At 35.0% G+C, this 16,084-nt stretch overlaps 1 pseudogene; it reads left to right on the top strand.

The window, feature by feature from the left end:
* Window positions 1-11,581: 11,581 nt before the first annotated feature.
* LOC137740519 (2-oxoglutarate-dependent dioxygenase 19 pseudogene) lies at window positions 11,582-13,123 on the top strand (annotated as a pseudogene).
* The last annotated feature ends 2,961 nt before the right edge of the window (window positions 13,124-16,084 follow it).

Below are 16,084 nucleotides of genomic sequence, written 5' to 3'. Positions count from 1 at the left end.
CGTGATAATACGGTATTCGAAAGATAGTATCTGAGCTAAAAAAAATCAGACGTAAAACTCTTGCAATGAAGTCCATTATGAATTAAGCCACAATCAAAATTTCCGTCAATTTCTCCGTTCAGCTTCCTTTATTTCTAGAGGGGTTAGATTGTGCAACATCTTCAACGAGTTTCTCATCATTGTTGGTTAAGAAACTTACTAGCTGAATCTAAACCAAGAACAAGCTTGAACTCCAACAATCTTATAAGAGCAACAGTGAATCAAAGTCTTGGAGCACTGATCTGATAAATTTGTCTTTTTTTTTTTAGGAAAACTAATGAAAATGGTGTAATTCTATTATTTATATATTTTTATATATATTTTGAACACAAGTGAATATTCTGCACTAATCTACAGTAAAAGAGAGAGAGAGAGAGGGAAATATTCGAATCCGGAAATTGTCGGTTTAAGAGAAAGATCATAACTATTAGGGTAATCCACCATTTTCAATCACGATGATTTGATTTCTTTTTTTATATTTATTTGCTGCTGTTCGATTAGGTACTCGTAACCCATTTGCTTGTGCAGCATTTTGATTAAATTTGCATGTATAAACATTTGCTGTTTGGGACACTATTATAGACCTAATTGGATAAATAGTCTTCGTGATAATAAGGTATTCAAAAGATAGTCTTTGTGCTAAAAAAATCAATCTTAAAACTCTTGCAATGAAGTCCGTTAGAAATTAAGCCAAAATCAAAATTTCCGTCGATTTCTCCATTCAGCTTCCTTTATTTCTAGAGGGGTTAGATAGTGCAACCTCTTCAATGAGTTTGTCATCAATGTTGGTTTAGAAACTTACCAGCTGAATCTAACCAAGAACAAGCTTGAACTCCAACAATCTTATACGAGAGCAACACCGAATCAAAGTCTTTGATAAATTTGTACACAAAACTTGATTTGATAAATAGATGAATTAAATCCATATCTTTTCTTTATCAGATTAGAACCTAAAAAATCTCTTGTTGAAAAATTCACAGGTGCAGCTACAAATATTATATTAAAATAATCTACAATAAATCTGGTTGCTCAGTAAATTCGAAATTTTTTTCTTATATTTTTGATAAATAAAACTTAGAATTTCAGAGCAAAAATACGGTAGAGATGTAGATGACTTTTTCCTTCCCCTCTAGCCATAAGCATCCCAAGTGCAAGACATGGTGATGGAGGCAACAGTTAAGTTGATTCTAAGCTAAGGTTGGCCGCTTCGCAACTGGCAGTGGCCGGGGAGGAAGCTTTGGTTGAGAGTGGAGTCATGGCTTACAGGTTTAACGAAGAATTAACGGAAATTTGTATGTTTGGGCTTAAATCCTGACTGACTTCACTACAAAGGGTTGCGATTCGGTTTTTTTTTTTTTTACCATGAGGCTACCTTCTATCTATCCTATTACCATGAGTACCGTTTATCCAATTAGGTCTAATATTACGCCTGCATTTTAGGGTTCTACTTCAGTGGCTACGAGCTCTGGATTCACAGGACCACATAATCCAAATCGATCCACATCATTTAGCATTCATAACATTTAATGCTACATAGCATGAATTTTTTTGTTTCCACATTTTAATATAGTTTTGGTGCTTTTAATTAAGGAGGCAGATTGTTTGCCCTTCTATTTGGATGCCCTTCTCATCCCTTCCTATTTTGTGCGGTCACGTTTAAGTCACGTTAACATTTTATATTGATTTTTTTTATAGAGATAATATGACAAAAAACAATAGGAATATAAAATGTTGATGTGACTTAATCGTGACTGCACAAATAAAAGATGATGGAAAGGACACCCAAACAGGAGGGCAGACAAAATGCCTCCTTTAATTAAAGTGTAATTTAAACCTTTAATGGTCCATGTGATTATTTTTTAGAAGCCTCCATGAACCAACTTTCCTCAAAAGAGCTTATTTTCCCAATTGGGTTACAATTCCGATTTCTTTTCGTTTGGATGATTGCGATAACGTGTGAATTTGGTGTATGAATGAATCTTAGGCTTTTATGGCAGTGCATAATTTACAATCCAAATGGAAAAAGGCAAAGCCTAAAGTTGCATACCCATGTTTTTATCATATATAGGTTATGATCCAAGACAAACGCTTATAACGTATACTTTGACACACATTTTTATGGGTCTACTTCGTAATATATTTCAACGATCCAATAGTTTATTTTTTATGTCTTATCTCATTGGTTATGTCTACCAAAAATCACCTAAATTCGAAATTATATAACCATTGGATTAAGTTTAGTGTTTTTTGTAGAACCATATTAGTCATTTTCTTCATTACAATTAAATGTCTTAATGATTTTAAATTTGTCTAATTTTTTTGCAAGAATCTATAAATGATGTAATAAAATATAACCGTTGAACAGTTGAATACATTACGAAATGAACTCCATGAAAACCTGTGTCATATACATATGCGTTTCCGTACAGTTTTCTTTGTGTAGCCCCTTTTTTGCAGTCTTGCCTTTGCCGTGTGGAAAGAGAGGAGACCACAGATTCACGTCATGACTAATAGGAGATGATGATCCACACCTATTCTGGGGAATGGATTTAAATGAGCAATGATCGATGAAAGGAATGTACATATATATTTTAATACAAGCGATATTCTGCATTAATTTATGCTAAATGAAGAAGAGAGGGTTTGAACTAGCGACCTAATGAACTAAAAAAAAACTATAATCAACATGACAGTTCACCGTTTGGAGTGTAGAACTACTTCCAAGGCAAAGAGTCAAGTATTATCTTCTAATACCAAATTATTTTCGCCACTCTCCCCCCCAAGACTTGGGTTAATTAACCTCAAGGGTTGAACATTTAGGGTCTTTTCAAACCCTACCAATTACCAAAAGACAGCCATACTAAAACACTGTATTTAACAAAACCTAGCCCAATCACATTATCTTTTATACCTAGACAACAAGGGGTACGTTCCAAACATTGGAAAAACTGCAACCAAATGCAGATATGGCAACATCCCCTCTTCCCACTTGGTTGCTTTTCCAATTGTCATGCCCCTAACCTAACACATATCAGCCTCTAATCTATGTATTCACTTTTGGATTTCCATCCATAGATAGCTCATAGCCCCACCCAAAACCTATCCACTCCAATCCAATCCAATCCAATCCAATCTAATACTGCCTCTCCCACTTTTAGTACCACTTTTGTCCTACAAGGGTTAAAGTAAATAATTTAGTCCCAACTCTTATGGGATGGAACCAAAAGCAGCTCAGCCCTTCATTCTCCTAACAATAAAGAGCCTGGTTAATCAATCCACTTGGATCTCTCAGGGGAGGGCAAAACAAACGCATGAACTTGACTGAAAGGGTAAATGCTTTTAACACTAGAGCTATCTTCCGCTAGCAATGAGTTTAGATCTCTGAGTTGCTTCAAGAGAGAGCAAGATAAAATGTATGTCTATAAGTGACAGCGTATGATCTAATTCAAATGTCTCGTAGCCAAACAAGCTATCAGAGTAATTTGTTCACATGATCTAAAGTCACAGAATTTCATATGGATGATCAATCACATTATGAGTTGTTTGGCTACTAGTTTTATTTTATTCCAACGAAGAAATAGTTTCCATTAATTATAGTATAATGTGTTATGAGAATGCTAAGGAGACTCTAGTAGAGCTCGTTTGGATGTGCTTTTAAAATGACTGAAAGCGCTTTTGGTGAAAATGTTTTTAGAACCAATCCTTAGTAAAAATGCAAGTAAATCCTAAAAAAAAAAAAACACTTAAAATGCTTCCTGTAAGAAGTACATAATTGATGCCTCTTGCAATAAACACTTTAAGTGCTTTTAAAACCCAAAAACATTTTCTCTAAAAGCGTTTTCAGTCATTTCAAAAGTAAATCCAAACGAACCCTTAAAATTTAGGATTCTCCATAAATTTTTGTCATCTCATGTTTTTAACACAATATTTTATAATGTTAACACATAAATTGACGTTAAATTGTGAAGTGACAAAGAAAAGAAACCATAGATAGTCACATTTTGAAAGATTCCCCTTCGCATTTCTCATGTGTTATTTCAAAAGCAAAACGATGAGCATGCTTCATATACGGGAATATATATATATATATATATATATATATATATATATGCATATAATAAAACACGAGAAAACTAAGAAAATGGAAATGAAAATATGAATTATGAGGTCAACGTTCTTTTTATTAGAAAAAGAGCATCACAAACGAAAGACATAAACTGAGAACGAAGCAACATTAAGGTACCGTTTGGTACGTGGGACGGGACGTGACGGAACAGAGTGGGACAAGGCGTTCCGTCCCACGTTTGGTGCGCCTAAAACGGGTGGAACGAACTGTTCCACGGGACGAGTTTTGGGTGAATTTTCGTTCCACCTCACCCCCTGGAACGACTCGTTCCACATCTGTGGAACACAAAATTATAACCTCTCCGTCTTCTTCTTCTTCCTCCTTGTTTCCATCTGAGGGCATCTTTGCTCCCGCTCCGTTCCGTCCCGTCCTGTCCCGTTCCGTCCCGTCCCATTCCGTTTCGTCCCATCCTGTCCCGTTCCGTCCTGTCCCGTTCCGTTTCGTCCCGTCCTGTCTGCATACCAAACGATACCTAAAAGCAAATATAAAATCAATCGACATTTACTCCTCTACAACCAATTAAATTGATCAATTTTCACTTGGGATTCTGCAGGGAAATACGAAATGTTCATTGGATGATATCTATTGGGGTACACCATAAAAAATGTCATTGATATCAATAATCAATTAGATGTTTGGCGAAACGACATCTGACCTTTCACGCCTTAATTCTGAGATACATTAAGAGTTGACGTTGGCGGAAGGACAAAACGATAAAACAAAGACAAAGAGTCCACTGGGAATCATAAGATATATATGATAATCAATGGAATTAGGCATCAAATTAAACTACAATAATAAGAATAACTGAGACCCTACTCCCAAATGCTCCAACCAAATATATATGTAATTCTGCAAAAAGAGACCGCTACACGGCGGAATAATTTCCTGATCGAGTTGTTGCAAACTGGAAGAAACATGTGATGGGCTCAAGGGCGTTTTCAGGAAGTATGGAAATAAAAAGCGCATGAGTTTACGTGATAATCACTATCAGCTGCATATATAGCTGCGAGTGAGGGCGGATTCATGAGAAAGGGCAAGCTCGATAAAAAGGCTATTTCTGACGACGTTAGAGTCAAGACCACAGTGGCTAAACGAAGGGATAAAACACAAAATTCTCTTCACGCCAAAACAAGAAGACACAATCGCACTTGGGATGATTGCACTTGACTAACTATTAACCCTTATTATTTTAGGAACAACGATTTATTTTTTAGGAAAACTAATGAAAAAAACTTGAAAACTTTGAGTTATAATTAAAATGACAAAATAAAGGGTAAAGTGAATAGTATTAGAATTGAAGTTTTAGTGTTAAAATGTGGTTTTTCGTTAAAGTGAACAGTACCGGGAGTTTTTCGTTAAAGTTCCCTTATTTTTTTCAATCGATGGATGGCAGCATGACAAAATGAAGAAAAGTTGGACCATTTACTTCCCCAGGATTACTAGCTAGATGAGATTACAAGATGCATGACAAACTGAAAAAAAGTTGACAAAAATGGGAAAAAGATGAAGTATGATGAAAAAACATGATTATATTTAATGGACCTAAACTGATAAGAATTTGGAACAACCTATGTAGAATATCTAAAACTTCAACTAAGCGGCAAGGTCTAATTGATCTCGCCCTTAGATCACATACGATATACGAGCCTGCTGATTAATTAAAGCTTTTACAGTGGCCCGGCCGGATTATTAAGGTGCAGCTTCCAATTTTTTCTTTACAAATCTTATTCTTGACATAAACACACACACACACACACACACACACATATATATATATATATGTGGTTTCTATATGCATTAAAAATTGTATCAACAATTGTTTCAATTCTGTGTGTTCAAATAGCATCCCATTTTTTCATTTTTCTCCAACGAATAAATTGTTTCTATTGACTTCTTAATATCGAATGCTCTAGTATCCACTTAGGGATGGCAAAATTACCCGTAGGCTTATAAATTAAAAGCGGTTCATTTCCGGTCTATAGTATTACCTATACTACGTAATAGTTTATAGAACATATTGAGGAGGTAGATTAATCAGTGAGGTTAGATGTTGGTTAAAATTACAGTGCCATTGTTCCGAGGGAAGATATATAATTTATGATCCCAAGATTCACGAGACAATCAGTTTGAAATCTCAAATTTTGGTAATGATCATGCACAGTATAGAGCCTCTCAGAGCCAAAGTAAAGCATGCAAATTGTGGATTTGCTTTAGAGTCTTCATATTTAACCCACTAAATTTTGAGTATAATTCCTGTCTCCTCTCCTCGTTGGGGTCGACATGAGAGGGGATCTAAGACTCGTCTCATGACTCCGAGTTCAGGATCGAGGGAAGAATCGACACAGGTTAGTTGAGGTTGTTGATGTCGTTAGTGGTGGATATAGGGTTGAGCCATAGATGGTAGGTAATGAATGTAGAAGAAATTAAGAACATATTATGATTTTATAATGATATGAAATATACAAAATTGATGAGGGGAGTAGTCTGGGGGTCTTGGTGTCGGCGAGGAGCTGGTGATGGTGGAGAGAGTAGTTTTTTCTTAGTTTTTTTTTTAACCTTCAAAAATTAAAATTTTAAAACATTGGCATACTATAATATATTGTTTAATTAGATTTGTATATTTAGCAATGACGTGGCTATTAACGGACTCTAGACTTTCCACATTGTGTGATTTAACAAAACTTTTAACGAATGTGACGAAATGGGAAAATATTAGACACAAAGTTAATTTTTATGAGGTTATTAAAGGAAACATTTTAAGTAACATAGAGTAAAATGAGACTAAATTTAAGTTTCGAAAGGTGTTAATCTATGGTGTAAATCAGCCTTTCTAATATTTACGTTTGTGTCTTATATTATCTTATGATATTATGAATAACATATTGTCCAAATAAAAAACATGGAGAGGTAATGAGCATTACCTGCTTCTTTTTGTCTTTTGCTATTAATTATACAGTAAAACTTTTCTAAAATAATACTCTATAATAGAATAAGAAAGTATAAAAAATTTCGGTCCCAACTTAAGACCGGCTATGCATTGGAATAAGTTTTATATTGTAAGAAGTTATAATTTTTTTTCTCATCTTAAGGAACACTCACATCCACATAGGTATAATTGTCAATGAGTACAAAAATATGTAAGAAATGAAATACTCGACATCCAAGGAATTTTGTTTAGGAAATGCAACATTTGTTAAGGATAATTAAGTCAATGAATAATATTTCATTAGTGTATTAAAATAAACTCCATATTGTAATAGGTTTTCATTTGTCTTGGTCTTATCTTAATGAAATATTTCCAAACGATCTCTTTATTAGACCAACTCCAATGGTGGGCTAAAAGCCAAATAACCACCCAAAATTTCCCCCCAAACCCACTCCAACCCAAGGGGAAATTTTGGGCTAAATGCTAAACCAATGCTAAATTCCCCCCAAAATTTAGCCCAGAAATCGGGGTAGACTCCACCCAATATTTATCGGAATTTAAATTTTTTTAGATTAAAATGTTCATAAAATTAATTTACGATAGTCTACATATTTATTTAAATTTTTTTTTTTAATTTAACAAAAAAATAGCCTAAGTTCATTCTTTAATAATCCCGGGCTAAAATTTTAGGTTAGAACGGTTGGAGCATAAAAGCTGTTTCTGGGCTAAAAACTAAATTTTCCGGGCTAAAAAATTTAGCTTTTAGCCCAACCATTGGAGATGGTCTTAGTTAACAAAATTTACCACTAATGTTATTATGACTGGGTAAAAGCATCAATAGTCACCAAGGAGTATGTAACCAACTATTTAATCGTCAGTGCATTGCGACTAAAGCATATGGTCTTTTATTGGTGACGAAAAGGGCAACAAAACTAAAACAAAAAACTTATGACCAGCTTGATTAACTGGTTGGAAGAAGATTGTCGAAAGAGTTAGAAAGCTTAGGCATGATACGATGGCATGGATTTGGAGAAAGCCACTTGCTTTGCATCTTTTTCATGGATGACTTTGTTAACTGAGTCAAAGAAGATTATCAAAGGAGGTAGATATTAAGGCAGATACTGAAATAGATAAGCAAGCAAAGTAAATATCATTTTACAGAGAGATTTTTCTGATTCTATATGGTATCACGTTGCCAACCGCCTCATGGCTCTCGTTCACCCACCGCCTCGATCCTCTTCCGCTCACTGTCTCGATCGATTTCTTGATTGATTTCTTCTGATTTCTCCCGATTTCTTGATCAATCTCTACCTTTGATCTGTAATTTCTGTCTCGATTCATCATGGCATCCCCCTTTGAACCATCATCTCCGATGGATTCACCATCATTACCAAACCCTAATGTCTCTGGCATTTGTCCCTCTCCAAATTCATATATGTCTCTTACGATTCAGAACATTGGAAGTATGGTACCTATCAAGCTCAAACGCACCAACTATCTCCCATGGCGTGCCTTGTTTGCTCCCATTCTTCGTCGTTACAAGCTCCTCGGTTTTATCGATGGTACTGAGCCCTATCCGGCTTCTCTTCTCCCTGATCAATATGTGAATCCAGTATTTAAGCAGTGGTTTGTGAAAGATCAAAATCTGTTAATCTGGTTGAATTCGACCCTCTCTGAAAATCTCATTCCTTTCATGGTTGGAGTATCTACATCTCGAGAGCTATGGCAGAAGCTTGAACAATGTTTTGGTGGAGTATCTGATGCTCATGTTCATAAACTTCGCTCTCGTCTTCAATCTATTTAGAAAGGTCATCAATCGATCTCAGAATATCTGCAACAAATCAAGGAAATTTCTGATTCTCTCACTGCCGTTGGTGCCCCTATCTCCGATCGAGACCTAATTGCTGCGACACTTCATGGCTTACCAGATGAATTTGAGTCGTTCCTTGACTCAATCATGCTTCGGTTGTCTTCTACTTCTCTTGATGAATTACATGGTCTGCTGCTTACTAAAGAATTATCCATGGCTCATCGTAAGCAAACTGGTTCTTCTTCTGTCACTGAGCCATTTCAGGCATTCTCTGTTCACTCTCAGGCACCATTGTTGCCTACGCCTGCATATTCTTCACCACTTTAATCTTTCTTCCATTACAACTCTAATCGTGGGAGACAGAATTGTACATTCAACAGAGGCAATCGTAATCGCCATACCAATCATGGCTCTTTCAATGGTAATCATCGTGGTTCTCAAAATCATCCTCAAGGCTCCCGATCAAATTATCAAGGCTTTTCATTCTTTTCTGGCACCAAGAATCCATGTCAAATTTGTGGTTCCACTAGCCATGAAGCTATTGACTGTTTTGATAGGATGAATCTTGACATCTTTGGAAGAGTACCACCAGCCAAGCTTGCTGCCTTATGTGCTCATTATTCTTCCAAACCCTCTCCCTTTTGGCTACTGGACTCTGGAGCTACATCACATATTACCAATGATATTGCCAATCTTTCTGTCTCCTCTCCCTACACCGATGAAGACAAAGTCTATATTGGAGATGGTAAAGGTTTGTTTATTAAAAATATTGGTTCCTCATATTTACATACTCCTTATACTGATTTCAAGTTGAGTAATGTACTACATGTTCCACATATGAAGCACAATTTACTATATGCGTATCAATTTCTCAAAAATAATGATTGTTCTGTGACTTTTGACCCTGATGGATCTACTGTAAAGGATCATGTTTCGGGGAAGACGCTTTTGCGGGGCCAAGTTAAAGATGGGTTTTATCCTCTGCAAGGTTTCAATAGCATTGTCATTTCATCCCCATCAGCTTTCATTAGTGTCAAAGCACCTGTGAAGATTTGGCATCGCAGATTGGGTCATCCATCTTCTTCACTGTTTCGAAAGGTTCTATCCAGAAATAATCTTGCTGTACAAGGCAAGACCACTGTTGATTTCTTTTGTTCATATTGTGCTCTTGCTAAAAACCATAAACTTCCATTTGGATGTGCAAGTTCTACTACAAATAACAGTCTTCAACTGCTTCATTGTGATCTTTGGGGTCCTACGTCTGTTCTCTCACCTAGTGGTTTTAAGTACTATATGTTGTTAGTCGATGACTACAGTCACTATAGTTGTTTGTTTCCTTTAAAGGCCAAATCTGATGCCTATTCTACTTTTGTTGTATTCAAAAAGTATGTAGAGACCTTACTTGGCAATAAAATCAAAGTTGTACACTCCGATTCAGGGGGTGAATTCACTAGCACTCTATTTCAGTCTTTTCTTCGTTCTCATGGTATTGTACACCAATTAAGTTGTCCTTATACCCCTGAACAGAATGGTTGCGCAGAAAGGAAGCATCGACATATTGTGGAAACTGCTCGAACTTTACTTGTTGCATCTAATGTACCTCATCTTTATTGGGTAGAGGCCTTCTCCACAGCTGTGTATCTTATCAATAGGTTGCCAATATTTGGACTATCTCAATCTCCTTGGGAACTCCTTTTTTAAAAACCCCCAGATTACTCCAGATTGAAGGTATTTGGCTGCCGTTGTTTCCCATGGCTTAAGCCTTATGTTCATTCCAAGTTGGATCCTAAAAGCAAAGGTTGTATTTTTTTGGGGTATAGTGTACAACAACAAAGGCACCTGACGATTGTGTACACATAATATAATCGTTTTGTTGAATACATGGATAATTTTATTTGGGAGGAGATGTGGGTTAAATCTTCAAGTTTAGCGATTACATCAGTACAAAAGTGGAACTCACTGTTACCATGTCATCACTTAACGGCAAACTCAACAGAAATTTGAGTTTTGTTCAATTCTTTATGTATGACATTGAAATGAAGTAATAGTAAATATATGAGATTGAAATAGTTTAAAGATGTATGAGGTTGCAATTGCACATAAACCTGAATGTGCAAAATGTAATTTACCCTTAATTTTTTTCACATGAGTTATAATTGGAGGGTTACAATCATCTTTTTATGTAATTTTAGTTGACAAAAGGGTTTTCTATTAATTATTATAGACATATGTACAAGATCAAACGTACTAAAATTAAAATAAGCATAGCAATAAACAATGTGTACAAAATTAAATGTAATAAAACTGAAAATAAACATACCATTCAACTATGTGTACAACAACAAAGGCACCCAACGATAGTATACACATAATATGTTTTACTAAATAATACTGTGTCAAAGACTAAGACAAGTTTAAAAATAAAAAAAAATAAAAAAATAAAAAAAAAACTAAAAAAAGAATAATAATTTGACCAAAAAAAAGTTGACCGAAGAAAATTCTATTAAGTGAATAGATTTTATTGTTCTGTTGAATACATGGATAATTTTATGTAGGGTGTAAATCTTCATTCACCAAGTGAAGATACGCACCAGCTTCTTGATGCTCTATAAAAAGAAAGCATTTCTTTCAATAAGAACTCATCTCAACTCAACATTTTCTCCCTTAGCTTGTAACTAATTTCTTTGATCTTAGTTTTTGAGTTTTGAGCTATGGATGCAGTAGCTACTCAAACAACCATGGAGACCACAAAGGTAACAAGCATCAAATCGCTTGCTGAATCCCATGCTTTCAGCTCTCTTCCTTCTGCATATATGTTCAATGGAGACCCCCATAATGAAGCAGATCCTAACGATCCTGAACTCACAATTCCTGTAGTTGATGATATGTCTCTTCTCACATCAGGGTCTCCTGATCAACGGTCCAAAATCATCCATGGCCTCATCAAAATTTGCCAAGAATGGGGATACTTCATTGTAAGCATAAAACCATATATTAATTATTATTTCAGGAGTTACGCTATTAGATACATATAAAACTAACATACTTGCTAATGAAATCACACACTTACTGAGAGAGTGTACCCAACATTTTTGTTTATTTTTGGTACAATGAAATATTAACACTAAGGCGTAGATTGTGGGCTAAGCCACACAACGGTTCGTCCATAATAATTTGAAATCTAACTTGTCATCTACGTGAGTCGAGCGAAAGACTTCTCACTTAAGAGAAATAAAACACCACGAGACCTTAGTGTTAAGTGGCACCCTAAGTTAACCCTAAAGCATTATTGTTACTTCAGTATATGAAGCATTATTGTTATTTACTTGTATGTCCGTAGGTACGTAGTAATTAGTTTTCTATACATAAAACTAATACTTAACTAATCATCATGGTTTGCTGGCCATTAACCACGAAGTGCCACCGAGCTTAATGAAGGCGATGATCGACACATGCCATGGATTTTTCACTCTCCCAGACGAAGAAAGGGAGGAGTTCTAATCTAGTAACGACGTGCTAGAGATGTTCAATTGCGGGACAAGTTATAATCTTGACTTGGATAAATTCCTTATGTGGAGGGATTTTTTAAAGGCCAGAGTACATCCTGAGTTTTATGCCCTAAGCAAACCGGCTGGCTTCAGTGAGGTCTCATTGAAGTTTAGCCTGAAAACAAGACAAGTAGAATTGGAGATAGCAAGAGCAATCGCAGAAAGCTTGGGATTGGATCATACATCATGCCATGAACACGGATCGTGGATTTGAAATCCTCGCCGCAAACTATTATCCGCCTTGCCCGCAGCCAGAAAGCGCAATCGGCCTTCCCCGTCATTCTGATTCTGGCCTGTTCACTCTCCTAATCCAGAACGAGATGAATGGCCTCGAGGTCGAACACAACGGAAAGTGGGTCACTATTGACGTCCCTCCCAACTGTTTGTTTGTTAACCTTGCAGGCCAAATGCACATTCTAACTAACGGCAAGTACAATAGCGTGATCCATCGGGCCACCTAGAACAACAAAGCTACAAGGATCTCTGTTGTCTTTTCGCATGGACCATCTGCGGACACAGTTATAGCACCGGCGCCGGAGTTGCTTGAAAAACACGGCCAAGCTCCCAAATACATTGGAATGAACTATATAGAATACATGACAATTCAACTGAGCTGCAAGAGCTACCAGAAGTCAACCTTAGATCACATACGATACGAGCATGCAGGCTGATTAGTTGAAAAGCTTTTATGGAGAAGAAATAAAAACTAAAAACTTTCGTTTTCGTTTTCGTTTTAGTTTTATGGAGAAGAACTAAAAACTAAAAACCGACACCATGAATTATTAAGATGCAACTTTCGTTTTCGTTTATTACGTAAAATAAAACTAAAAACTAAAAAAACCTAAAATTCTAACAAGTTGTCATGTGTTGAAGAAATAAAATAGGAATCATTTGGTGTTGTGTTTATTTCCTACCTTTAGGAGGAAGTAATATTTAGATTCCCTTGTCCTTGTGGTTTTAGGTTTGCTTGTATAATTATGATTGATTTTATTTCATGTTTTTGAGTTATCCTTGTATCTTAATTTTCTATAATTTTCTTTTTATGGAGAAGAATAAAAATTGCGAGTGTGTGTGAGATTATAAAAAACTTATCAATTTTTTTTTTTTATAAATAATTTACCCACTTTTTAAGATAATTTACCGCTCTTCGATGTTCGCATTTGTGCATCATTGACTTTTTTTTGCGCTTAATCTTATTATTGAAAAAAAAAAAAAATCTTACATATGGATCGGATTTGTGGCAACGTAAGAAAGACGCTAGTTTTAACACGAGTCTTAAACCATTAGATTTATACACTTTGAATTGTTGAGATATAATATGATATTCCACTTTATTTTTAATATTTAAATAAGGGTTAAGTCTAGATAACTACCTAACTTGTTAGGGTTAATTCCGAATTATTCATAACTTTTTAGAACTTTTCAAATAACTACCTAACGCTTTGAAAAGTGGACATTTGTTAAGTTCAGTCGCGTTAAGCGATGATGTGCACAATTATTAAAGCAGGTTTTTACTCTCAAGTCATCTTGGAGTTTTGAATTTCCAAATGAACACATCTTAACTAAGCAAATTTACGGCTTAACTTGACTAAAAAGCTCTAAAGACTACGATTAGTAGGGACCAACTTTAGTATTTGTCCACCTGATCATTTAATGCTAGAAAAATCTTTACTTAATGTTGGTAAAGTCATCACTTAACACTGGTAACCTAACGGATATCTAATTTATAAAACGTTAGGCAGATATTAGAACCTATTAAAAGGTTGAGACTAATTTAAAATCACTCTAAAAAGTTAGGTAGTTATTCGTACTTATCCTTTTGAATAAGTATGCATTAGAAGCAAAACGTTTGAATTAAGATTTGGTATTTTGTTTTTCATTGATTCTCTCTCAATCTCTTTCCTCTCCCCGTAATTTTCGTTTATCTACATATCTTACACTCTAACATTCTTCTTCGTAGCCATGCATGAATTTTTTATTAAGATGGGCTGCGATAAAAGATTATTCATATGTTGCATATCTTCATCCACATTTTGTATGAAGATACGCATGCACCAGCTTCTCACTCAGTGCTCTATAAAAAGGAAGCAATGGATGCAGTGGCCACTCAAACAACGATGGAGACCTCGAAAGTTACAAGCATCAAATCGCTTGCTGAATCCCCCGCTTGCCCAATTCCTTCTGCATATGTGTTCAACAAAGACCCCATTAATGACGAAGCAGATCCTACTACAAAAAAAAAAATCAGGCTTTCAGTCACAACGAAGACTGTGACTACAAGTATAAAATGTTGTGAGTAAAACATTTAGTCACGAAAAACTTTTGTAACTAGGTTGTGATTGAAAACCTCATAACTCATTGAAAACCCCGAATCTTCACTTTTAATCACAATCACTCTTCACGACTAAAAATCTTAGTAACAGCAATCCTTAGTGACTAATAAGCATTTTAGTCACAACCAGTCCACTCTTAGTAACAACCTTCTATAACTGAAGCTCTATTAGTCACGATATCAATTATAACTAAAACGCGGATAATAACAACTAACGATTATGACTGAAAGTTTAAAAGTAACGACTTTATATCATGACTAATATCTCACTCAGACATGTTTTGCATGACCAATATTTAGAAATATCACAGTGAATACCATTAAATAAACAAGGCCAACCTCCCAAATACATTGGAATAACCTATATAGAATATCTGCAACTTCAACTAAGCAGCAAGAGCTACCCGAAGTCACCCATAATTAGATCACTTATATATAAATGAGCCTGATGATTAAATTAATAAAGTAATCCTACCTGAAGTCACCCTTGCAAGAAAATAAAGTAAATAAAATACGAAAGCACAAATTTCGTGTAGGATTGTTGGTTTTGCGTACAAGTTTAATTAAATAGACTTATTACCTTTCTAATATAAAAATCTCCAAATACTAAATTCTTGAAATTAAAAAATTAACCTTATATCATAGCTTAAATGATTATTCACATACTATATATATACAAGCGATATTTTAATTAAACTAAGTAAAATTATGGGAATGCAAATTTAACGTTTTCAGTTGCTTAAAAGTGAGTTCATTCATTTTATTAATGTAGTTTACGTCTACGTTTGCACGATTAATGTCATATTTGTGTGAGTGTGTTATATAAACATTCAGTTCATAAACTTCGTTTTTGGCCACCACCATCTTCACTGTCCATAAAGAAGAACTGAAAGCTTTACCAGCCGAAAATCGGTTAATGAAAAAATCACATGAGCAATAATAAACTCTTTAAAACCCTGTCTAAATTCTTAACCATTTTCTTTGTTAGGAGATTTCTGGATCTTCATTTTTATTTTCCATCTTATTAGTGAATTTGTTTATTTATTTTTATTTTTTCATCTTCTTGTTTTTTTGAATTATTTTTATTATTATTTTAGTGTCCGAGCAATCAAATAAGTGATATCCAATGTTGCCACATGTGCATTTAACGGAAAAATTAACTAAGACTTAACGGATATGACATTTTCAGTAGATTAGGTACTTCTTTGGAAAGTTTAAAAAGGTTGAAACCAATATAAAATTACACTAAAAGGTTATGAGGTTTTAGGTACTTAATCCTAAAATATATGATTAGAGTATA

Source organism: Pyrus communis, chromosome 9 (assembly GCF_041283825.1).
Source record: "Pyrus communis isolate YQ-2024b chromosome 9, ASM4128382v1, whole genome shotgun sequence".
Lineage (NCBI taxonomy): Eukaryota > Viridiplantae > Streptophyta > Magnoliopsida > Rosales > Rosaceae > Pyrus > Pyrus communis.
Note: the sequence above shows the minus strand (reverse complement) of the source record. Positions and strands in the feature narration are given on the sequence as shown.